We start from the raw sequence: 26,141 nt of genomic DNA, 5'->3' as shown, positions 1-26,141 counted from the left end.
ATAGGCTTTCAGGCAACAATATCATCTCATCTCTTTTCAAATGTCATTTCCCTGCAGTCACTGCCGAGGGAATGGCTCCGCCACAAAGGATCCTCTGTCCCCCGGAGAAGATTTGCATGGAGTGGCAGCAAAGACAGAGAGCTGGAGCAGGACTCCATAACCTGGGCAATACCTGCTTCCTCAACTCCGTCCTGCAGTGCCTGACGTACACTCCCCCTCTGGCCAACTACCTGCTCTCTCGTGCGCACGGCCAGTCGTGTGAGTACTTTTATGAACTTCTCCTTGTAAATTTGTCGGGCACTTCCCAAGGATTCCCAGAATCTGGAATTTGATTTAGGAGAAAAGCAACCCTTCTTTGTCAGCCCCCCGAGTTGGTGTTCTTTGAACTCTCAAGCTAGAAGCCTCTTGTCCTACCCCGGTGTGTTCATCTTCAGAAAGGCACCGCTTTCTAGCCCCGGGTCTCGGGCCCTTTTCCTGCACGTTAAACTCTCTTTGCTTATTGCACAGAAAACTTCTGTCAGTTAAGCATCCCTCTGAAGACAGTTTTCTATGCACTAAAATGTCCCGGGCTTGTTGGCACATTGGCACCTTGGCAGAAGAGTGGAGACTGTTCTTGTAACTTCAAGATCTCCGTTAGGTTTGCCATTGCTATGGTACTTTGCTAACCTGAGAAGCTTGCTTCCCTCCCTCCCTCTTCAGGTCGTCAGCAAGGCTTCTGCATGATGTGCATAATGGAAGCGCACGTTAACGAGGTCCTGCATTCTTCAGCCAGTGCCATCCAACCTAAGGCTGTCATCCAGGTCCTCAGAAGTAAGTCATTTCAGGTGCTTTTACACGTTTCTTCCCTTCTTGTCAGAGAGAACTATTAACAACTTCTGTCTTAGGAATAGGAGAACATTTCCAGCCTGGCATGCAGGAAGATGCCCACGAGTTCTTAAGCTACACTATCAATGCCATGCAGAGAGCTCGTCCGAGTGGAAGCAGCGAGTAAGCACAAGCAAATTACCTTTGCAACGTTCCTGAGCCCTCTGGACTCCTTGATGTTCTCCCGTCAAGGAAACCCTATGCCCAGAGTTTTCACACAAAGCAAAACTCTTGGAGGAGATAACTCTCTGCCTTACGATTTGTTTCCAGCTTGGGCATCTCTTCTCAAGAAACTACCATCGTCCATCAAATATTTGGGGGCTTTCTGAGATCCAGAGGTACTTTTTAAAAATATTACCGTCCTTAGAATGATCTCTGGCTCCTTCTCTCTTTGTGGTAAACAAACTTCTAGTTTCTAGTATGCAGCAGTATGTCCAGTGCCTCTAAAGTAGTATGTGTTGGTTGTTGAAACGGGCAGAGTTAGTCTCCTTCCCAACCTGAGAAGCATTTCTCTTTGCCTTCCAGTAACGTGCTTGAGCTGCAAAGCCGTTTCCGACACCTACGAAGCATTCCTTGATATTCCTTTGGATATCAAGGTAAGATGGTTTGAAATTGTGGTGCACAATGTTTCAAGACCCCTGCAGGGGGCCTAGTTTATCTCCAGTAAGCTCTGTTGATTTAAAACTGTGGGCTGTTACCACGCAAGAGCTTGGTGCTGGATGGGGAGGGAACCGGGCTTCTGGGCTCCTTCGGTGGAAGTCCTGTAAACGGCCTCCCCGTGCTGGGTGTCAGCTGGGCAGAGAGTAAGGATGGCATCTACAGCCCTGATGACACTGCCATACCACCCTGCTTTGGACTACCTCAATTCGCCTCTGATTGCTGCTCGGATGGCTTTGATTGCTTTTGCTATTTTTGACCATGCGTACCACAGGCAACTCTGGTACCGCCCAGGGGTAGCTCTTTCTTGGGATAAGGCTGGCACCACACGGGTAGCTATTTCTTGGGATTTTGGGTTTCCAGGAGCTTAGCGCTCTCCTTTCTTTCTCATCCAGGCAGCCTCATCTGTCACTGAAGCTCTGGAAGACTTTTTCAAACCTGAGCAGTTGGATGGTGAAAATGGCTATAAATGTAGCAAGTAAGATTATTACTAAAGACATCTTCATAGTAGATACTGGGTTACGGTATTGCATGTCCGGGAGCCCTAGTTACATTTTGACTTAATTGAGAAACACAGTCATGAGACAGCCTGGGTTTTTTCTTTTTTTTTCTTTCCCATACAACTAATCCACCCGAGTCATCCGGAACTTGGAAAATAATGCACTTGTTTCTAACACGGGTAATTTTTTTCCCTTCTGCCTGAGTATTTGGAAAGCTTTGATGCGAATTTTCTTCCTGGCATTGTCTGCCCTGGAGGTGGTCAACCTTCCTAGCTATGAAGTTGCCCGCTGAACTACCCCCATGGCCAGAAGGGAGAAGACACGTCCCATACGCAGCGGTGAGCTGAAGCGAGGAAGAGCTCTGGACAGTGATTTGGCAACAGCAGCTGCCTTGAGAAAGCAATCAACAGTTTCATTTCCAAGGCTTTTTGGATGCTTGCGTCTCTGTCCAGGAGACCGCAGTCCTCGGAGCAATAGCAGCCCCTGCCGGCTCTCTGAACAGTGTCGTTCCTAGTTCTTGTAAAGACTGTAGACTGCTGCTCTCCAAAGTGAGCCACCCTAGACCGAAGCTACCTTCCGTGAGAGCGTACGGACTTAAGGGGTCTGAAATGCAAACCTGCGCATACGATAGTTGGGCAAAACAAGCCTTTACGCAACCATACGTGGATGGGGGGTGAAGCAGGGAGAAGATTGGTTGCAACAGTTGGGTCTGTGCTTGTTTTCAAGGTGTGAACAGCTGGCCACTGCGTCCAAGAGGCTTGCGATACATCGCTCCTCCAATGTCCTGACAGTGTGCTTGAAGAGATTCGATCCTTTCTCTGGCAGAAAGATTAGCAAGGTATGTATACAAGTGCACTGCAACTTTGTCTGCTTGGAAGGAGACCTTTCCCGAAGGAGAACCCTTTTTTGGAAGTTGTTAACGTCTGCACACGATGGCTATCGAGTGCAGCTGCCTAAGAAAAATCAATGCAATAGCTCTGGTAGCTGTGCCTTGCTCTTTCCCTTGTGGCAAGAGGAGAGTTCCAATGTGAAGATAAGCACTCCGCTGTGCTCGTAAAGAGCTGGTTTGGCCGAGAACAGTTTTCTGTCACTTCAATGACGAAATGGCAATGCCTTTTTTTGATGAACCGAGAAGATCTATTTCTATACCTCTAGCCTGTGTTTGGTGGCAAGGTTTCCTCAGGCTGCTTCCTAAAGACTCTCAGGATAACTTTTAGTCTTCTCGGTCTCTCTTTAGCTTGTGCAGTATCCGGAATATTTGGACCTTGGTGCATACATGTCTCAAGCGGCTGGAGAACCACTCCTCTACTCCTTGTATGCTGTCCTGGTACATGAAGGTTCCAGCTGTCAGGCAGGACACTATTACTGCTTCGTGAAGGTAAAAGTCAACTCTGCGATTTGCGTTGGCGCATGGTGTCCTTCAGTGGTGTTCTCTCTGTGTTTTTGTTTTAAAAATCCTGCAGTTCATCTAAAGATAGCGTTGCCTTTCTTTGCAGGCCGGCGATGGACGGTGGTACAAGATGAATGATGACTCTGTAGGTCTTTGTGACATCAAGACGGTTCTCCGCCAGCGTCCGTATTTACTCTTCTATGCCAGGTAATAACAAGTGTGGAAGGGTGTTCCGAATACACTCCCTCTCCTGTTACTGATCGTGGTGGTGTTGTTCTCCTGTGGTGGGTTTTGCTTTCTGTCCTAGGAGAGAATGACTGTTTGTCTAGTTAAGTTCTGTCTGTTCTGCAGTTTGCCCGCTCCTTTCTTCTCCCTCCTTGTCTGGCACTAAACTCTTGCGCTGGTGTAAGTTGCTGGCTGTCTGCTCTCTGAGACTGGCTAGCTGCGAAAAGAGGCGAAATGGAGGTCCGAGAGGGTATAAAGATGAGTTACTGCTCTGAAAGGGACAGACGTGGCTGGAAGACCGTGATCTCATTTCCAGCTTCTAGTGCTGGTTCAGGCTTCTGCGTGTCACACCAAGTGCTGCCAGACAATGAAAGGATGAGACTGAAGGCACGAGGAGGCTGCGAGAACAACCCTAGACTAAGATCACTGTTGTTTCTCCAGGCACCATGATCTGAGCCCTGGAGCAGGTGCTGAATGCCAAGAGACAAAGAGCACTTTTGGGGCAAAGCTGGATCAAGTGCAGAAGAGTCCATTTTCTGGCGTCACCGTGGGACTGAGGAATCAAGAAGGTGGAGAAAATATGCAGAGGACCCAAAGGAAGAGACAAGCACGGGACTCTGCAGGAACTCCCCCTCAGCGCTGCGGCAGGAAGAGAGCGCGCTCTGACTCTGAGCAGGGGGGGAAGCTGAACAGAAGCCAACCAGACTGTCGCCTCCCAGCCCGAGGCGCACTCGCCACGCAGAAACGCAGAAGCGCGCTCACCGTCAGCCGGCGCCTGGCAGTGGGAACCTGTGCAGCTCTTCCCACAGGGAGAGAAACAGCCCCCGTGAATGGCAGAAGCTCCAGAGGGGAAAGCGTGCACGGCTTGAGCGGCCACAGAGCAGACACGCAGCCTGGCTCGGTAGGTGAGCAGCAGCCGGGGAAATACTCACTTGGACAACATGCGCTCCCACCAGTGCCGGTTCACCCAGAGCCTGCAGGCTCTGGCCAGGCACCTGGAAAACAAACGTGCAGAAAGAGGAAACACGCCTGTGCAGAGGGGGATGAAAGTGCACCCAAAAGAAAGCGGTGAAAGGCAGAAGCGAGCATTCTGGTGATGCAGAATTGAAAAAGAAATGCAAGAAAGTGAAGAAGAAAAAGAAATCCAAAGAGAACTCCGGAGAGGAGGACTAAAAAGTAAGCATTTGCAGCATCACCAGCAAATGTTGCCTCACTCTTTGCCACGTGTTTCAGGTGCATGGCTTATGGACAGAAGCGTTCAGTACTTGTGACGGAGCTTGCCATCACAACCTGCAATTTACCATCAAAGGCCGCAGACAAACATTATCATAAGAATGCTAATCATCAAACTTGACGTTTGGGATCGAAACAATAAAATTGCATCATAACCAAACCCAGTCCTAAGTGGTGCTTCTGATTTTTGTAGAGAGTTTGACCATGTGAGAAAGAACAGACGGGTTTGGGGTTTTTTTGAAATTTTTTAACTCGAGACTTCCTTCATGAAAGCACCCGTGTGATCCAGAAGGGTGGAAGCTTTCTACACCTACTGAGCATATTAAATTAGCATGCAGAGATCTCAGGGAAAAAAAATGACCGGGAACAGAGCATCTTCAGCGCTGCTCGATTAGAGGCTCGGGTCGCCTTTGTGTGATTCATGTTGTCTTCTCCAGCTACTCAGCCACCAGGAACATCACAAGCACCTGAAAAAGCAACGGGCTAGTTCCTGCCACGAATGACATCACAGGCACCTAAGCAGGCCATGCGTCTTTTCCTATCCAGCTGCTACTCAGTCATAAGTGATATCACCCGCATCTGCACAAGTGATTTAAAAACTCCTACCCTATCCATTGCTCAGCAGCAAGTGACACCACAAGTACCTGCAGCAGAAGCCAGGTTCCTGCTCCTTCCCCGTCAGCTGCTCAGCCACCAGCGTCTTCACAAGGACCTGCACCCTCACTTTCCACATGCCATCTTTGTCACCTCCATCTCTACCTTGTCTCCTGTCTCTCCGGGCTCTTCTCTCTGCCAGGCACTTTCCTCAGTCACTCCATGACCTCCCAAGGCCTTTTCCTGTTATTGTGCTTCTGTGGCAGATGTTACCTTGAAAGCACTGTCCCAGCCACGTGACCTGCACCTATTTCTCTTCTCCCTCTGCTTCGTGCTCTGGCTGTTTGATGCATTTTTTGACCTCGGAGGCCCTTGTACCCTGGATCCCTCCTGCTGTTAAACCCTGCTCCTGCAAGAGAAGGGGCAATCAGTCAGTGTCTCCTCCATGGCATCTCACCTGCATCTCTCTGACATGCACATCTGGCGGGAACTGTCACCATCAGCCCCAGCTGTGCGTGAAGTCTTCTCCTGGCACAGGCGCAGCTCTGGGTGTGCTTGGTGTGGAACACGGCTCCTGAAGGAGAAGAGCAAAACTCAAAGTTGCTCCTGGGCAACGTCCTGCTGGGAGAGCTGATTTGAAGGCAGGTGTGCCGCAGGTCCTGAGGCTGGTCCAGGGGTGCTCCCTGTCCCCCAGCTCGGCCACAGCTCCCACATCTGGCTCCTTCCAGCAGGATTCTGGAAAGCCCGTTCCCAGCTGTGAGCGCCAGGCCAAGGGCACGGGGCAGAAACAGCCCCCACCCCCAAGGGCCCCAGCACCCAACTGGCCTCTGCCCCCAAACTACTGAAACTTCCAAACGGGCTCTCCCTCTAACTGAATTACCTTCAGTTTTCAGAAAAGAAACTGTATGCTTCCAGATTAGGTAGCGTGAGTAAGATTTTTAGAGGGCGATTTGGGCTCCAACTCCAGAACAAAAGGATTTCCATTACACAATCTCAGCCACCTCCTCCATGATCCTCTTGTCAGTGACCCACAAAAACTGTGTTGTAGAAAGTCTAGTGGCTATTAAAAAGCATCCTCTCCTCCCCCCCAATCTTTGTTTCCCTTATATCCTCAGACTACCGCAGTAATTATCATACTGTAATTCTGTAATGACCAGCAACCTGAAAACCCTCCAAAGCATGGATGAGAAGCATCACTAACTACGCACCCACCTCTTAGTCCTCTTGCAGCAAGGAGCCAGTGCTCTGTGACCGAGCACTTCTGCATGGACACCTCTCTCTGACAGGAGACTGCCGGGCTGAAAACAAACCCAAAATCTTAAGTTGTCTTGGCTCCAGGGAAAGCAAAGAATTTTTGATACCGATACAAACAAGTTCAAGAGAAAGCAGGATAGTGGAAAAGGCGGAAAATGTGATGTGTCTCACCCACCTTTAATTTCAGAGGAGGTTTCAAGGGTGGTTTTTTTTTCTCATGTACAGCACAGGTGAGGAAGCACACACCTGCCTTTTAAGGAGAACTGAAAAGAGTAAGACTATCAAGTCCGTGCAATTACTCTTCTTTGCAGGATACATGACTCCTTTTTTTACATCTCAGTGGAGAGCTTTAATTTACTACCACTAAGTTCTGATATGGAAACAGCAAAACGTTCTCTGTAAATTTTTGAAAAGAATAGTAGACTGTTCATATAAACTGTAAATGACTTGTTTCCACTGTCAAAGGTTATAACGCTTTTGAGTATCTTTGCCATCTTCATCTTCTTTGCCAAGACTTTCTTCTGATAACGCTATAACTACTGTACCTCAACATAACATTAAACTCTTCAAATATCATTGCAGATTCTACGAAATCCAAAATGCCCTACATGGATGCCTACAGGTTTTGCTATTACCATCACGTTTAAGACACCATTGATCCTACCAAACCTACAACCTGCAAAACCTGGAGACCAATTTATGCAAGACACGTGACGGAATTTACAAGCGGCACAGAGGAACATACGTATCCATCTTGTTCTGTCCTTGCCAAAACTGCGGGTGACCTGTCATCAGCCTCAGTGACTAACTGCAGGCAAGACTCTCTCATCTGGCTTAGCTCAGATGCAGCTCCTAGGAAAACGGCTATTTCAGAAGTCAGGTCTTGTGATTTTGGGAAAGCGTTTCAAGGAAATGTTTTAAATACTCTAGAATGGTAAGGCTAAGCATGGTAATCTCACTCCAAGTCCAGCTCTGCCACAGATTACATGAGCAATAACGGGCAAGTCACTGGTTTGAACTTCCCCACCGAGAAAACAATGTCAAATGCATACAGTTTATGCTAATACCTTTGGTAGTTTTTTTCATTAAAGATGGTAAAAATGCAAAAAACCAGGGTATAATTATCTAGCAGGTTCTCACCGCAATACCCCCTCGCATTAATAGCTGGACACCAGGTAAGGAGTGTATGTGCTCTGTTCACCTACCTACTCACTAAAACTAAGTAAATTTTAGTCCTTGGGAAGCACTACCTTTCTTTTTTCTTTTTTTTTTCTTTTTTCTCTTTTCATGAAAAGGGTGGTGCTGCTTTCTGAATTCAAGATGAGGTACATGGAGTACACAGACAATTCACTACGTATCTGAACTCCCAAGTCAAGCTCACAAGCAGGACGGATCATGGCACTGATCGGCTGCATACAGGCCACCTGAAAAAAACCACACACACACACAAAAGAGAAAACTTCTGGGCATGGACTGGAAGTCACTGGTTCAGGACTTCTAAGGAGGCCAGAAGATAACACAAAGCCGCAGCAGAAAAAAAGCAGTAAAGCCAAAGGCATTTCAGCCACACCAACCTCATCCCACTTCAAGCTCTCCAGCTCCTGAGTAAGATTTCAAGTGCCATGTCCACACAAACCTGAGGAACTACGTACCTTCAGCGCCACCGAGGTTCCGCTCCCCAGGCCAGCCAAGAGGCGTTTGAATCGCTCCACCCCATCTGTTTCTGCTCTTCCAGCAAAAGTCTCCAGCACCTGCTCACAGCTGCAATGAGAGAGGATCAGCAGCTACCCACAAGCCAGGGCAGGAGGGCGCACGTGCAGACCAATTACAAAATGAAGAGAAGAGCCAGAGGCAGAAGAGAGACTCCACAGAGAGGCCAGTCGAAAGCTCAAGAGCAGCAAAAGGCAGGATTTCTGTCACCACGTCCACGCCTTCGCGTTGAGGCAGAGGGTACACAGAACCTTCACTGCATCGATCATCAGACAAGGGACTTTGATATCAACAGCTCTCGCCAGGAGCAGCACCCCCTCTTTTGTACCCAGCGGTGTTTGATTCCAAACTGAAAAGAAAGGAAAGCTGGAATTCATGTCCGAGACTAAGCCAGCTCTAAAGAGGAGTGAGATGGGAATGCCTCGTGATTGACAATGCTCTGAGGAATAACCATGGGAAAACACTTGTTCCAAAACCTTGTCCAAACCCCTGTGTTACCCTTGTTTCGGACAGGGCACAGAGGAGTGACAAGGAAGGGAGCGATGCATCTCAAACCACACGCTGCCAGCAAGAGACAGCCTTTCAGGGAAACTTAAGAAGCCTCAAAGGAACATGTGGACTTGGGAGGAAACAGAGACTCTCCGTTTACCCAAGGAGAGCGGGGAAGAGCACACAGAGGGACAAGGAAGCGCCCCAGCTCATTCACGGGAAAGGGAAAACAGGTGTCCACTGCACAGGAGTGTCAAATAATAAAAATTTTAGAAACCCACAGATACAGAGAAAGACAAATGGGAAGAAATACTGAAGGGCATCAAGCCCTCATACGTAAGTTAAGAGGCATAATCAGAGAGGAGCAGAGAAAGCCACAAAAGAGGGCAGAGCAGCCAAAGTCCCACAGGCCTGTACAAATACACGGAAAGTGTTTTGTAAGTCCCAGGAAAGTATGTGATGGTGATGGTACCAGGAAATGTACAGTAGGAGAAAAAGTCAGGCTGGCACTTCACTCTGAAGCATGAAGCACTTGATCCTCTGTGCCAGAACCGCGCAGGCACTGGCCAGGCAAGCTGCTGCCTACTTGTTGCCCTGCCAATACAATATATAATTGAGGAAAGTAAAATGCAGATACAAAGGTTTTTCTCCAAGTATTTGATGCTGACGCCTTCTCGCCTCCAGCCTTCCTGCACCTCAGGAGCTCAGAAAACGACAAGAAGGGAAAGCAATGAACACTGGTGCTGCACGACTCATGGAGTGGCTTTTCCACTCAGAACAGTGGTTGCTCTTCATCATTATGAGGACTAATTGTCTGGGTTTGGGGGAGTGCCTTGGAAGCAATGCAGGGGCCCAGTTTAACAGTGTGTCATCTAGAGAGAGGGAGACAGTCTGTGGCCCAAATGCCTCGCACAACAGCCACAGTGTGAGAGACAGGGAAGCATTATCCTTGCTGTATTGCTGAGACACCAACTTCAGTAATGATGAGACACCAAAGATAAGCAACTTCCCCCAGGTCTCACTAAGCATGCACTCACATTTTCCAATTTCCTTTCACTGAACAATACAAAAATTCTCTCTACAACAATAAATTACCCGTGCCCGGGACCATCCCTGGAATGGAGGCCAACTGGCACAATTACCCTTGTCCATTTGGTTGCATTTTGTTGTGCAAAATTTGGATGCAGAATAGCTTCATCCAAAATGCCCACTGGGAAATCCCTGGGACCACTCCCACTCGTGAGCGGTGCCGAGGAATTTGTTGAGCTTTTCAGCTGACATGGGCCAAACCTGTACCTGTAAACCTCCAAACGATTTAGCACTACAGATGATCAAGGTCCAGTTCACGGGAACACTCACTGGTGCTGTTTCATTCAATACCACAGACGCTGCCAAAAGTTCTCCCTCAGACAGCATCTCACGCTAACACACACCGGGTAGGTTTTTTCAGTACTCTCTTAGTATTGAAGAGAGAGTATTCTTTCGTTTAGAGCTGCATTTAGTGGTGAAAAGTGCCAGCCTGACAGCTCTGAAGCAGGAAGCACTTGATCCTCTGTGCCAGAACCGCGCAGGCACTGGCCAGGCAAGTAAACAGAAGCAGAGGAAAGCAATGTGAATAAACCAAGCTCATCCGCTATCTCAAGGAGAGAAGAGTGGCTCATTATCTTAAGAATACGGCCTAAGGAGCATCCGGCTTCAAATCCAATGTTCAACTGGAAGTAATTTTTTCCCTTACTGTGATGAACAGGTAGAAGGTGTGTAGGGGGGTTTTGTTTGGTTTTTGGTTTTAAACTTCTTACTTTTAAATAAAAAAGGGAACAAAAGGTATTAAGCATCTACAAAGAGACAAGGTACTATCAGAAGTGCAGGATCAAGTAACAAGAAGTGACTGAAGAAATGAAGACAGAAAATGGGAAGGGTCAGCAAGTACCTAAGCACAATTCACAATTGTGAAGCGATCCTGTCAGCATAGCACTTTTTGCCATCAAAATACTCGATCAGCAACCGTTCAGTCCTTCAGACAAGAGGACATCAGAGCAATTGAAAAGGAAAAGGGAACACATATCTTGAAAGACAATGTCTGAAGAGGCAGTTAATTTGGAGGAAGGAGAGATTGGAAGAGATCTCCAGGCCCATCATAAACTTAACAAACTCCATATTAAGCAATAAGGGGTTGGCTGGTTGCTTTCTACTTTATTTCCATTAGAAGTCTGCTGCAGAACCCAAATCTTCTAAGCATTAAGAGTTTTTTTCCAGTTTTCAGCCTCAATGTACTCAGGGCCAGGTGGCACACATTTTTTCTGGTGCCCACACCTTTAAGCTTAGCAACTGTTCTCCCTAAATGGTATTTCCCTCTTCTGCATTTACAGGAGTCACCCCACTCTTCTTCCACTTGCTTTTCTAGCCGAAGCAAATCATGAACTGATGTCATCACGCATGTCCATCTCCCATGTCCCAGCAATCCCTGCAGCTCTCCTCTCCAGTTATTCCGGGGGGAGTTCATCTTTCTTGTACGTGAAGGACCAGCAGAGCAGCCACGTCAGATGAGCTGTGCTCTGTTCAGTGGCATTCACTCTTCCCTACGGTTCCTGAAAATACTTTGCCTGACACACTGCAGTGCAGCACTTTCTTATCCCACATCACACTGTTGGCTCCCAGCTGCTCTCCTGTGCTTCCCTGTAGCTACCTGTAGGTCTTTTCCCCCCTCCTCAGTTTTGGCCAGCTGAAGAACATCCAACTTAGGGCTCTCAAATTCTTTCCCCTCTTCTAAATATCTTCTTGGTGGTCTCAGCTTTCTGCCCTTCAGAGAGGTAGCTTATCATAACAGGACAAAGCTAGCACTGTTTTTTCCCCAAGTAAGCAAATACTTGAACTGTTTATTTAAATACAAAAATTAAGAGGAAGGAAAAAAATGACAGCTAAGTGGAAAGTGAAAGTTTAATTTGGTGCTTAAGCAACTTGAGTACTTATGCTGCAGCTGAAGCAGAGGGCTAGCACTTAGACATCTGATCATGATAAAACCAAAAATCCGTTCACTAAGATTTCAAACTACAAAACAACTTCATCTAAGGGAAGACAAAATGTATATATACAAACACTGCCATGTGTTTATAGTGCCTTCTCAGCACAACGTTTCTCTTATGGCATCAAGAACTTACTGGTACGAAAAATTACAAATTTTAAGTGCTATTTTAAAGCAAGTTACAGTAAAATCAACAGTAGTGGGAAAAGAGTCAAGAATTAGAACTTGCAGAATGGGAGATGATTCGTGACTTTCTCAACAGCTTACAACCATCTCACCACCTGGGAATGACATACTTTGTTAGTACTGGTCTGGTTCGAAACTCAGCAGGCTGGCTTGTTCATCACTGCAATTTTTCAATCAGAGGAAAGAACGAACTGAGGAAGAACTAAGCAGAATGAAGGCCAGCAGGTACCAGTTTCAACTAACCTTCACCTGGGTGCAGAATGAAGCTTCTTTCTAAAAACAAAAATTGCATCTCTATCAGGATATTGGCGATTCTAGGAAGTGTCTTTTTTCCACCCTTTGCCTCACTAAAAAGCTTTTTGGCCCAGATGCTTTCCTCCTCATGCAGAAATGTGAAAGTATTGGGAACCTTGCACATTCGTATAGGAAAGCTGTGGCCCACTTAGCTCTGTAGCTGGAGGGCAGGTGCTGCAATGGTCACGTTCACCTGCAAACAGCAGTTGTCTTTGCCTTACGCCCTAACATCTCACAGGTGAACCGTGCCATGAGAAAAACATGCTCAGTTACAACTTCCTGGCTGGATGAGCAAGGACACCACCAGTGGGTCTGCAGGTCAGAAGCCCACTGCTGGTGCCACACCTCAGGTTCTTGACACAATGGGAGGTCAACATGAGAAACTTAAAAGTGGCGTGCTTACTGCTGGAATGCCAAAAATAAAGGCGAGAGATGGCCTGTGTGGGACTTAAGAAAAAGAAAGGAAGATCTTACTCTCTCTCTATTACATTTTCCAAAACGAAATGTGCTATGTAAAAGGCAATCAAGACAGGATTAATAACTACCAACAAGTAAAACAGATTTCCTGGATTTCTTCTGGAATCATATAATCCCTCTCCTAAGGAAACGATCTGCCTTGAAGATGCAAGACAGTCAGTGGCATTTCTACGGTTGCTCAGCTACATTTTAGTTCATCTGTTAGCACACAGCCTGGCTTTTAAAAGAGGTTGTACTGGACGGAAGAGTCAGGGTTGAACCGAACTATCACGTGAAGTCGAGGGGAGAAGAATACAACAAAACATATTTACCACAACCTGGTATATAGTTGACAAAACAGCACGACAGACTTGCCATGCCATGCCATCTAAAAGATGCTGCTAACGTCTCTGTCAGAAGCTGTTGTTATGTTATGGGCTATTGTTATACTCATGAAACAGCCAGCCTTCATTGGCATGAGGACTGGAGTGAGACCCCTGTGAATTACTATGCTCACTGACTCAGTCTGCAGAAAATAAACAAATAAATAGGATTTAAAAAAAAAAAAATCACATGTAGCACAAATGATGGCCTTCTTCAGAAATGAATGGCTCTGTAGATAAAACAGTGGGTTAGATTAGTTTCTCATTAATTCTTAAGTTCTCTGTCCTCTGCTTTGACAGGTGCTGATTCAAGATCTCCCTGTACTCAGAAGCTCTACAGCTGGATACCCCAGCAGGAGCAGTGGGGGACAGCAGCCACATAGACCAAGACCTCCCACTTACTCTTCCTGTTAAGTCAATAAACCTTAAGGAGCATAAGAGTTATTCCTCTGATAGCAGAACGGGATGAAGGGGCTTGAGATTTTTAGAACTTCATTTTGATAACATTTCACTGTTCCTTCATAGCCAGAAGGAATTTAATTACAGGAATTTTCGTACCACTCAACTGGTAAAAAGTTATACAAGCCTTTTTATCCTGTTTTATCCTTTCACGCTTCTTCCATAAAACCATTTTCCACTCTCCAGCTCACAATCTCTCTAAGCAGAAAAGTTCTATCTGCTGCACACCTGTCATAAACCAGGTAAGGTATGACAAAGTTTCAAGTATATCAGTATTTATAAAATTAGAAACTTTAAAACGCAAAAAAGAAAAAAGACTGGTGGGGGGAAAATTATTTTCTACCTTGACTGTTAGGTACTTAGGCTGCCAGTATTTAACATTCATGTCTCTGTATTTCAAGGTCAGGATTGCAAGAATTCTGCTATTTGTGGATATCAGTGAGAGATTATCACCAGTTCAGGTGCTCCACCTACACTTATTCACAGATGTGATTTTTTTTCTTTCTTTTTTAATGTTTAAAAGGTTGAATCCACCCTTCCAAGGTATAATGGGCAAAAGAGCACATTCTAAGTGAAATTAAGTTATGCTTCGCTTGATTTAAATACAGAAAGTTAGCTCCACTGGTACATTCATCCACAAGAACGTTAACACCTCCAGTTTCATAAACACCCATAAACTATATTTTTATAATTATAAACAGCAAATTACTAAACATAGTACAACACTCTATGAAAGGGAAAAAGAATGCATGCACTCAGCATTTTCCTTTTGGACTAGAAAATGAAAATCTCTAACAACGGATAAGCCTGAATTAAAAATCAATCCACTCTGGACCCCAAATGGGGTATGGGTTATGATATGCCACATATCTGGACTTGACTCTTGAAAGCACTACGGAACTTCAGGTTCTTATGCAGAGGCTTAACTAGAGTCTTAATTGGCAACTTAATTTGGGACGTGAAAGGTATCAGCACTACAGTACCATGTGCAGTCAAGAAAACTGGTTTTGCAGTTCGATTCCAACGCCGCATCCTCAAACCAAACGAGGCTGGTACATCTGAGGAACAAGGATGGAAATCTCACCTGCCATCCCGAAGTTACGCTGTGGCATTTCTTCACTTTTTGTCGCTTTCCTCAGGCTTGGTCAATCTTTTGCAGAGTCTGAAGCAAAGGCCCATAGCTTTTTCCTGTTTGTAGCAGTGGATGTCTGGGTTTTCACAGGTTGGTTTGTTGTGGGGCACCACTCGTACCCTGGCTTTGCCTTCATAAATGCATCCTTCTACTAGAAAAGAAAAGGAAAATTACCAGTCATGCCATTCATGCCATTATACTATCCACAGGGCAATAGAATGCACTGCTTGTAAGAGGATTTAATACAGTAAATAATCCTTAAATATCTTGATTTTTTAACAGTTCAATCACGAGCTTAGACTCTGACTGGCAGCACAATCTAACAAGAAGAAATACTAAGAGAAGTAGAGCTGTATTTAAAAAAGTGGGGTTTCTCTTTCCTCTCCTGAAGGTTTATCACCCAGAGCAGGCTGAAGTTCTGATCCTGCAAACTGTTCCCCGGTGCTTGTATGCTCGCTCTGGGAAACAAAGACAGCTATTCAAATTCTTTTGCAGGTACAACCTTTGTTTACTTTCTAGTTTGAATGAAATCAAAACATACATTTAGCAACAAATGCAGCATGAATTTCAGAATTATGACTTTGCCTTGCACTCATTTTTCTCTAGTAGATCTGTATTTTAGAATATTTGAGTATATTCTTTCCCAAACCAGGCACTGAAAATAAAACACCATAAAAGGAGGATCATCTCATTTTCAGTAACTTCTGATACATCATCCCAGTGTTCCTTCCAAAAGGTACCACGCTGCATGGCTGCATAAAATAAGCTGGGACCATTTGAAACTTTCTTTGGCCTGGAGCACACAGCACGCATCTCAGCTGTTTGCTGTATTCTTGGTCTGAGGCAGCAAAACGAACGAAGCCAGGCTACACACAGCGGGGTAGGGGGAAAAGGTCTGGATCCTACACAGTTTGGGGGGTAGGGGGAAGGATTAGAGCCTACTTTATTCTCAGAATGCGACAGTGATGTTTTCCAAATACCTTGCTGACCAGACCAAAGCAACATTTTTGAATGTTAGCAGCAATAAAAAGAGCACATTTCAGTATTTTAAACGTGTTGCCATGCAAGGTGGAGAATGGACGACTCAGAGGAACATGCCATACATTCCAGCTGCAGATGTTTGCCTAACAACTGACAGGGACGTACAGCACTGGCTGCCGGGGGAGGCTAACCAGTAAGGACCAGTGCCGACCGCAGGGAGGAGGAACCCCACACCTTCCCATGCACTCGGCTGCTCTCAATGGCAGCAAATGACCAGAAGAGCTGTTTTATCCTGAAGGACATGGCAGGGCAGCTGCAGGAAGCTTCTTCCGTGATTGCACATCTTCCCACCACCCAGCTGTCATCAGTCCCAGTTACGGCACAGAGAAACACCCCTGCTTCATGCACGTGCCTGCACAGAAACAGAGGCAGAGGGAAGAAATCCCTTGGGTATCAAATACAGAAATAGCACGGAAAACCTGCCCGGCAGCGCCCAGAAGCCGTCGGAGGCCTTTAAGAAGGACACAGCAGCCATTGAGGACAGTGTCCCTGCTGCCAGCCCCCACCAGCCAGCCCTGGCTCCACCCACCAGCAGAACCATGACAAAGCCCAAAGGTGAGTTTTGGGGGCTGGCAGAGCCCGCAGGTGGGCGGCCAAGCTGAGGAAAGCTTGCATCGCCCCGGGGTCGTGTTGGCTTTGTTTGTTTGCTTTTTCAGCAGCGGTGACCACCCCAGCAGCCCTGGGGAAGCCCGCAGATCTGCCCGAGCAGGGGCCAGTCACCTTTGCCGAGGCCCTTCCTGAGCAGGCAGAGGACACCACCGTGAAGCATACGGTCCACTGGCTCGACACCACGGACGGCGAGGACACCATTCCTGATGGCCCCGACAGCCCCAGCTTGACCGCCTTCCTCCACAAGCTCCCCGACCTCTCCGAGTATGTGGTGGAGGGCGGCTGCCCCAAGGAGCCAGCAGTGGTGGTAGGGCTGGGGGACAGCGAGGACACCGCCCCCAATGTCCCCGACTTGACTGCCTTCCTCAATGAGCTCCCCGACCTCTCCGAGTACGTGGCCATGGGCGGCTGCCCCAAGAAGCCAGCAGTGGCGGCAGGTCTGGGGGACAGCAAGGACACCGTCCCTGATGTCCTTGATTTCCCAACAGCCTTGCCAGCACCACTTTCCTCAATGAGCTCCACGACTTCTCGGAGCATGTGGCGGACAGTGACTGTCCCCAGGACCAAGCAGTGGTGGCACGGCTAGGGGACAGCGAGGACACCATCTTGACCGCCAATGGCCCCCACTTGACCGCCGAGGTCCTCGATGAGCTCCCTGATCTCTCCAAGTATGTGGTGGAGGGCAGCTGCCCCAAGAAGCCAGAGGTGGTGGCGGGGATGGGGGATGGCGAGGATGCCGTCCCTGATATCCCCGATGTCCCCAACTTGACCTTAACAAGCTTGATCCTTAACAAGCTCCCCTACCTCTTGGAGTACAGGGCAGAGGGCAGCTGCAACAAGGAGCAAGTGGCAGCAGCAATGCTGGTGGACAGTGAAAACACCTTCCCCGATGACCCCAACTGCCTTGCCAGCACTGCCTCCTTCAATGAAGTCCCTGACTTCTTGCAGTACGGGGCAGAGGGCAACTGCCCCAAGGACTGCCTGGCAGTGGCAATGCTGGGGGACGCCGACACCTTCTGGGGGGTGGCGGCCTCCCCCTTGCAGGACCCCAAGGGGAAGCAGGGTGGGGTGGCAGCAGACCTCCCCGCCTGGCTGACGGTGAGTCCCTTGGAGACTTCTGAGGAGACCTCTCTGGAGAGTTCTCCAGAGGACAGTCCTGTGGAGAGTCCCTGGAAGGATCCCCTGAAGGGTCCTCTGGAGAGCCCCCTGTGGATCCCACTGCTGAGTCCCCTGCCCATCCCCCTGGCTGCCCCCCAGTGCCACCCACCCCACATGGCCCAACCGGTGGAGGAGGCACTGCGGAGGCAGCCCCGGGTGGGTTCAACCCGCTCGCCACTGTCGCCGGGCGTCGTCTCCTGCCGGGTGGTACCCAGATTGGGCAGCCAGCAGGTCAAGCGCCCCGCGCCAGCTGGCACCCCCAAGACACAAGAGACCTTCCCGTGGGACAACATGCCACCCAAGAAGAGGAAGGAGATCGTGGTGCACCAGTTGGTAAAACATTCAAAAACCCCGTGGGAGGGGAAGCCGGATGGGGACGGTGCAGCAGCAGGCAGCAGCAGGCAGCAAGCGGGCAGCAGCAAGCGGAGGGCATCCGACAGCAACAACGTGCCCACCAAGCGAGCCAGAACCCTGAGGGACGCCGCGGGACAAAGTGCTCCACGCCCCCCTGACCGCTGTTGATAGGCTGATAGAGAAGGTGTGGAGCACGGATCCCTGCGACATGCGACCTGCACCCGCCCATACCAGTCCCAGCCCTCTCCCATATCTCTGTTTCTTTCTTAATTCATTAAAGGTTTGATGTCGTTTCACAGCGCCTCTGCCTGTGGTCATTCCTGCAGTGGGAGGTGGGGGGGTTAACGCAGCCCCTGCCGCATGCGTAGATCTGACCCTCCACCTCTTCACCCCAGTATATGAGGAACCCCCCATGATTCCAGATGGAGATGTTTAATCAGAACCTTAATTCCCAAACTCGGGGTAAATGAACTAGAAAGAGCTGTTAAAAATCTATCTGCTACCATGGAACCCACAGACAATTGCACAGTAGATGCCACTTTAGCCTTGCAACAGGAAAATTCTTCTTTAGCTTTGATACTAGGACAAAATCATCTAGTACCTGATATGCTTAACCTGCAACAAGAGCATTGATTCATACCAAAGGTAACAAATCTCACGATGTCCGTGCCATTTCCAAACACTTACAAACATTACATCAAATCGCAGTATCTCCTGGTGGAGTTTCACTTTCTGACCTCTTTAGTTGGATACCACCCTTAGATTTGCAACAAATAGTAACAAAAACTATTATTATTGTAATATTCTTTATCCCATTACTAAGTTGTTTGGATTGTGATTAAGCTTTGAGTTGCCATATATCATAGAACCAAACGATCGAACTCACCGATAGTGATTAATCTCGCATTTGTCCCCCGCTTGGGAAAGTCCTCCTCCTCCTCCACCACCTCTCCGTCCACCGCCCAGCCATTTCGCACCAGTAGAGGCAAGAGAGGCTCGCACTCTCACTCTGCAGGGCTGTTACCCCAACCACTGGATCACACCGTTACCCACGCCACAAGGGGTGGAGTGTGGCGAGACGCTCCTGGCCTCAGGTATGGCAGGGGACAGTGGAAAGCGCTAACAGAGCGTGCTTGCGCTGCTCACACAGCTGCACGGAGCCCCTCGCACACAGAAACCTGTGACCAACCGCGTACAACTACTTGCGGATCACCAACCCTTCTGAGACACGTCCAGCTTTGCATGTAAAGGACATGCCTACATCAACTTGTCAGTCATACAACTGAACAGAGAAGGTGCAATCCCAAAAATAAGGTGCCCCAACACCAACTCGGGGTAGCTCTCAGCTGGTCCAGGGGTGCTGCCTGGAGAAGGAGATGTCCTTATGTCATGAAGGAGAACACGACAGGTCCACAATTTCCCCAACTGTTGCTCATCAGTGGGTAAGATTAATCGTTAACGGTGTTGTACCTCGCCTACATGGCAAGTGAGATTTCCCCTTCTCTCTTTCGCTCATGCTTAGATTGCTTGCGCTCTACTCAGGCTCAATGATATTGATTGTCAACTTATATTATTATAATACGTTTGAACAGACTTGGTCCGTAGACCGTTGGTGTTTTATCGTCCGATACCCAAAGAACCCTTGTCGTGTGACAGGCATCCACCTCTGATGGAAGTTTTAAGCAATAGCCCGCGTTTGCCAAAGAAAGCTGGCGAGAGAAGCACCAGGACGCACGCAAAGAGAAAGCCCGACAGAAGTGTCCTCTGCCCATCTAAAAAGCCAAGGGAAAAAAGGACTCAAAAACCAGAGCGGCCTTTTCCATCACCCCGATTTAAAGCAGAGCAAGCAGCTTTTATTTTAACAGCGTTGAAGAAATCCCTAATAAGGCCTCCTTCAGAACACTGCTTCGGGGTTCAGGAGGCTCAGGTAGACCAGATTAAATGCTCAGAGCTACCAACACAGAACAGAGAAATGAAGAAACTATTATATAAAGTAATATTTGTACAAGGAAGAAAAAAATTCACCTTTTTCATGATTATAACAACTGTGATGTTTACTTCAGAAAAAGATGGGAATGAGGGAAAATAACCTGCCTAGGTTGAAGGTAGAGCATGACCAGTTCATGAATGACCAGGGATTATTCCGTCTAGAGAGGGCAGGAAAGACATCCCAGGACTAGGGTGATTTTTGCTTCTGATGAAACGGTATCAACGGCCTGGCAGCGTGAAGGCTACAGAAGACTACTGAGAAGACTGCAGTCCCAGGCTTTCTGTGGGACCATTACCCTGCAATGGCCTTTGCCTTGGCAAAGTGATGGCAAATCAAACATTGCCACTTGAGCCCTCGAACTACGTCGTCACGATCCCAAGACTGTATCTATCTATAGTCTATCTGTAAGACTCGGATAGATTTAGCTGAGAAAATAATGAGGCCAAATGAAATGTATCTCCAGGAGATAAAACTGTCGGCAGGAGCTGGCTCATCCTGGGACTCGGTACCACTCAGGCACACGACCTGCAGTCCAGAGGTACCCCTGAAAAGACCTCGACAGCCTGCATTAACACACCGGTACGCACTTGAGATGTAAACACTGCCAAGTCATCTCTTATTTGCATCCACACAAAGAGGATTGAGCCTTACTTCTGCTGAAACTCTCCTTACAGACAGCTCATCTTCTGTGTTCCTAAACTGTCGTAAAGACCTGTTCTAGCGCAAAGGCTCGAACCCTGCCTACGGCGAAGAAGCCATTTAGACAAGCCCCGCTTTTCTTTCCTCACTGTTGTCTTGCTTCCCAGAAATCAATCAATACCCAAAGCTCGGGTATGAAGACCGTATAAAAAAGCCAACTGCAAGTGCCTTTACTTGCCACTATTTTTGTCAGGCAGCATTCTAGGAAGAAACTAGCTTGTCCGGCTTGTTTTGCTACAGCTTCATTACCTTTAAAGACGACACTTCTTACCTCTGCTACTCCAATACAGCCTCACAGCCCAGCAAAATCATACTGCAGGTAGGAAACCTTCACCATACAAAGACAGGCACGCTACAGGCACAGTTACTCTCAAAGAACAGGCTCTTTCAACCACTCTTCCTCTTGCTTACCAAAGTTCAGATAGTGTTAGAAAACAACAGCAAAAATGCAGCACGCTCTCACGTTTTACGGAGCCCATTATCTCAGCCGTTCAACCTTAAGTCCAACTCCAGTCTGAACCCCAGAATAAGAAATGCTGTCTTAAAAATCTCCAGAAAAAAGAAGGGCTTTGAAGTGGCAAGACCAGAAAATGTTCATGAAAGCCCCATCATGCAAGTACACATCTCTGATCACAGGCCAACTGCACCGTTACCTGAGGAAGCGATGTTCTCTGTGAACAGGCAGCCACTGACATCTGGAAACTAGCTCAGCGTCTCTTGTTTATTAGTGCCAAGCACGCAGGTTGGAATTGGAGCTGGGGAAGAAAACCACAGGCAGTCAGTCTGGTTTCATTCAAGTCCATTAGGAGAAGTCCAGTTCACATTTACAGGAATCACAGCAGGCCCCACCCGTCCCTGCAGTCCCCAACACACTCCCTAGGAGCAATAAGCGCAGAACAAGAGACCTTCCTTCAAAATAAGGCCCACAGCCTGCTCTTTCAACAAGATGCACAGAGCACCAGCTGAGAACCACCTCTGCTTTAACTACGCCTAGCTCCACCGTCTACATAAGGAGATCGGCTCCCAAATGATCCCTAGCCCTAAAGACACAGATCTTCCTTAGGGCAATGCTAGGTTGTCCTGGTTTTGGCTGGGAAAGAGCTAACCTCTTCCTCGTAGCTGGTATAGTGCTGTGTTTTGGATTTAGGATGAGAAGAATGTTCATAACACACCGATGTTTTAGTTGTTGCTGAGCAGTGCTTACACTAGCTCAAGGACTTTTCAGCTTCTCATACTGCCCTCCCAGTGAGGAGGCTGGAAGTGCGCAAGAAGTTGGGAGGGGACACAGCCAGCACAGCTCACCCAAACTGGCCAAAGGGATATTCCATACCATATGATGTCATGCTGAACAAAAAAACGGGGAGGTTGGCCGGGGGGAGCTGGCTGGGCATCGCTCAGTGGGTGGTGAGAAATTGCATTGTGCGTCACTTGTTTTGTATATTCTTTTATCATTATTATTATGATTTTCCCTTCCTTTTCTGTCCTATTAAATTGTCTTTATCTCAACCCACGAGTTTTACCTTTTTTTCTGCTTCTCTCCCCCATCCCACTGCAGGGAGTGAGCAACCGGCTGTGTGGCGTTTAGCTGCCTGCCAGGTTAAACCACAACACGGGTAAATACCAGAGCACAGGGACGCCTGGTCATTCAGGTTAAGCTGATGGGGAGGAGGACTAGAAAGAGAAAAATAAGATGAGGGAAAAGACTGAGGAGCTGAGAGAGAAAGAAAGGTGCAGGGAAAAGGCCAGAGAGATAGACAAATCAAGCAAAACAGGGACAAGGAGTCTTACAGAGAGATGGAAGAAGAAAAAGTAGGGTTGGGGAGCAGCACAGAGGGACAGAGAAAGTGGGGGGAGAAGAAGAAGAAGGAAGGAGGGATAGAGAAAGGCAGGGACAGGGAACGGGACATACAGACAGAGAGAGAAAAAGAAGGACAGTGAACAGGACGGAAAAGACTAAGAAACAAAGAGAGGGTCAGATCCGGACAAAGAGACCAAGGGGAAAAATAGCAGCAATGGCCTGGAGGGTAGAGATGGAAGGAGAGGAAAGAAAGGCCGAGAAGCAGGACAGAGGAAGAGAGAAGAGAAAAAAGAGAGAGCCAGCTGGATGGGGGTACAGCAAGGCAGTGCGACAGAGAAATAAAGACAGGAAAGATGAGAGAGGAAGCAGGGCAGAGGCACAGCGGGAGGAAAAAAGGGTCCAGGAGCAGGACAGAGGTGGAGAAAGAAGCAGCAGGGACAGAGGGATAGAGAAAAACGACAAACAGGATGAAGGATGGGGGCAAAGGGAGAAAGACAAGGAGAGGGGCAGGACGCGGATTGTCAGAGAAAGGCAGAAACAGGGAGGCAGGACAAAGTGAAAGACAGGGAAAAACAAGAGACAGGGAGCAGGACAGAGATGGAGGGGAAAAAAGCCTGGGTTGGGCAGCAGGACAGAGAGGTGGAGAAGGAAAAGACAGCGCTGGGCCGCAGGACAGAAAAGGTGGGGACAAGAAAAAAAAGGACAGAGGAAGCGTGAGAGGAAAGTAAAAGGGAGAGGGATCTGGGCAGAGATGGAGAAAGAAGCAGCAGGGATAGAGGAAGAGAGGCAGAAAGAGGGAGCAGGACAGAGAAAGAAAAATAAGGACAGGGAGCAGGAAGGAGATGGAGAAATAATCTCGGGTGGGCAGCAGGACAGAGAGGGAGTGAAAAAGGAATAGGGTCAGGGAGCAGGACAGAGGGACATAGCAAGAAACGGTGGGACAGGGAGCAGGACAGAGCGACACACAAGAATAACGACAGAGCGAGAAAGGCCGGGATTTTGAGCCTCACAGAGGGATGAAGAAAGAAGGAGAGGGATCAGGAGCCCTGTGGAGAGTTGGAGGAAGACTAAAAAAGAAAGGGGGTCAGGGAGCAGCAGTGAGGGACAGCGAGAGTAAGAGATGGACAGGAAGAAGGACAGCGACAGTGGGACACAGAATGAAAAAAAAAAAACAGAGACAGTGAGCAGGACCGGGGGGAGAGAGAGAGAGAGAGAAAGTGAGAGAGAGAAAGAGGAGGGAGTGGGACACACAAGCAGAGAGAGAAGAAGCAGGACAGGGAAGAGGCCAGAGAGATTGTGAAAAACAGAGAGGGATGCAGATCGGGACAAAGAGGCAGCGAACGAAAAAACAGCAATGGGCTGCAGGACTGAGGGAGAGGAAGAAAAAAAGAGGGGCAGGGAGCAGGGCAGAGGGAGAGCAAGAAAAAACAAAGGGGCGGGTAGAATGGCAGAGAAAGAGAGGGGCTTGGAAAGAGAGGCAGGAACAGGGAGCAGGATACAAGAATATACAGAAGAAGAGAGGTACAGGGAAGCAAAAATGTTACACCAGTGAGGGAAAGGCGGGGGGGGGCACAGGCACAGGGAGGGACCCGGACGCAGAAGAGGGGTGACACGGCCCCAGGGGCCCAGGACTCACCGCAGTTCCCGCTCTCGGTGCTTCCAGACGAACGTTACAGCTCAGACATTTCTGTCTCTGCCTCTCTCAGCTCTTACAATATGAAGCTTCCTAGACACACAGTCTCACACACACTACATGGCTGTACCGTACTTTTGGCTATCCACACAGACCCCACGGTGCACGCTGGAGATCTGGTCGGCTGAGGAATACTCAGAGGGACCCTTCCTCACTTGGAGAGGCCATCTGCCTCTTGTCTGCAGCCAGGGGCAGCTTCCAGCCAGATCCCCTTCGTGTCCTTCTTCAGCCGCTTTACCTTTTTCCGATCTCTTCAACTTCAGCCTGAGCCAGATGCAGCCAACGACATCCCTGGGGGAGGAACGGACAACCGAGCCCTCAGCGCAGCCTCTGGGAGAGGGAAAGAATCGTGATTACTGCAGCCGGCCCCAGGCTGCAGCCCCTCCTGCTGCAGGAGCTCCTGCAGGCACCACTCCTTCCCCGCGCTGGCGCTGACAGCACCCACGTTAACGGAGGATCGAGTGTGTCCGAGGCCCAGCTCGCTGCTGCCAGGACAGGCCGTGGGGCGGCCTGGGGCTGCAGGCCAGGCCTCAGGGGAGGTGCTGGGGCCGGGGCAGCTGTAGGGGGTGAGCCGGGCCAGGGCGGCTCAGGGGGGTTCTGGGAGTCGGGGTGCCCAGTGCCTGTGCCCAGGGGGTTCTGTCTCCATCTCCTTCCCCTCCCCAGCTCTCGGATCACTCCCAGGGCTGCCCCGGCCAGGCCTGGCTCCAGCTGACAGGGAGCCCATTGCACCGGGCGGTTTGGAGCTCTCCCCCACCACCCCCGCGCGGCCCCAGCCCTCACCTCAGCCGAGACGCAGCTGGAGCAGAGGCTGCGCCTCACAAGACCAACATGGCTGCCGGGACCCTGAGTGTGGGGAAATGACAGCTCCCGGCATGCCCTGGGAACCAACATGGCCACCTGGCAGCCCCATGCCCCAGCACTACAGCTCCCGGCATGCCCTGGGAACCAACATGGCCACCTGGCAGCCCCATGCCCCAGCACTACAGCTCCCGGCATGCCCTGGGAACCAACATGGCCACCCGGCAGCCCCGTGCCCCAGCACTACAGCTCCCGGCATGCCCTGGGAACCAACATGGCCACCTGGCAGCCCCGTGCCCCAGCACTACAGCTCCCGGCATGCCCTGGGAACCAACATGGCCACCTGGCAGCCCCGTGCCCCAGCACTACAGCTCCCGGCATGCCCTGGGAACCAACATGGCTGCCCGGCAGCCCCATGCCCCAGCACTACAGCTCCCAGCATGCCCCGGGGCACACCTTCCTGCTGTCTGACCCTGTGGGGACACCGTCCCCCAGCCCAGCCCTGCCCCCTCACCGGCTCCATGGTCGCCTCCCTGGGGCTGCCCTGCGTCCCGGAGCCCCGGTGGAGCCGGGAGGAGAGGAGGGGAGAGGGACAGAGCGGCAGAGAGGGGTGGGGCAGGGCGGTGGGGTGGCCGGAGAGGGACAGGACACAGACAGAGCGACGGGAGAACGGGGGGGAGCTGGGCGGGGAGTGGAGGAAGGAAAAGTACTGGTGAGGAGCCGGCAGAGGGGCAGAGCGGGAACGAGGTGGAGGGCAGGGGACGGCGGGGTGCGGGAAGAAAAACAGTGATCGGCAGCAGGGGAGAGGGGCAGAGGGAGAAGAAGAAGGGCAGGGAGGAGGACAGAGGGACGGACTGGCACAGGCAGGGCGAGGGAGCAGGACAGGGGGGCAGAGAGACAGAAAAGGCAGCAGGAGAGCGGAGTGACAGCGAAATGGGACAGGGAGCAGGACAGAGGACAGAGGGGAAGGGCTGAGAGGGACAAGGGCGGGGAGGGAGAAAGGGAGAGGCAGGGACAGAGAGCGGGGCACCGAGCAGGGGAAGGACGGGAAACAATGCAGAGAAACAGAGGGATGTGGATCAGGGCAAGAAGGCAGAGAAGGACAGAACAGCAATGGCCTCCAGGATGGAGACAGAGGAAGAGCAAAAGGGGA

The 26,141-nt window shown here is 49.5% G+C and overlaps 1 long non-coding RNA gene across 3 annotated transcripts; it reads right to left on the bottom strand.

The window, feature by feature from the left end:
- Nucleotides 1-5,609: 5,609 nt before the first annotated feature.
- LOC142076746 (uncharacterized) lies at nucleotides 5,610-24,500 on the bottom strand. Of its 3 annotated transcripts, none has more exons than XR_012671303.1 (7): nucleotides 22,220-24,500; nucleotides 21,353-21,454; nucleotides 14,801-14,999; nucleotides 8,370-8,478; nucleotides 7,968-8,141; nucleotides 6,676-6,761; nucleotides 5,610-5,872 (listed from the first exon to the last, which is right to left on the bottom strand). It is a non-coding gene; the product is annotated as an uncharacterized LOC142076746 (long non-coding RNA). The 3 variants fall into 3 exon arrangements; XR_012671302.1 differs by lacking the exon at nucleotides 5,610-5,872 and adding an exon at nucleotides 5,929-6,037; XR_012671301.1 differs by lacking the exons at nucleotides 5,610-5,872; nucleotides 6,676-6,761 and having other exon boundaries at nucleotides 7,609-8,141.
- Between the last annotated feature and the right edge of the window lie 1,641 nt (nucleotides 24,501-26,141).

The sequence above is a fragment of the Calonectris borealis genome, unplaced genomic scaffold (genome assembly GCF_964195595.1).
Source record: "Calonectris borealis unplaced genomic scaffold, bCalBor7.hap1.2 HAP1_SCAFFOLD_108, whole genome shotgun sequence".
Lineage (NCBI taxonomy): Eukaryota > Metazoa > Chordata > Aves > Procellariiformes > Procellariidae > Calonectris > Calonectris borealis.
This window is presented reverse-complemented; position numbering and strand designations above follow the sequence as displayed.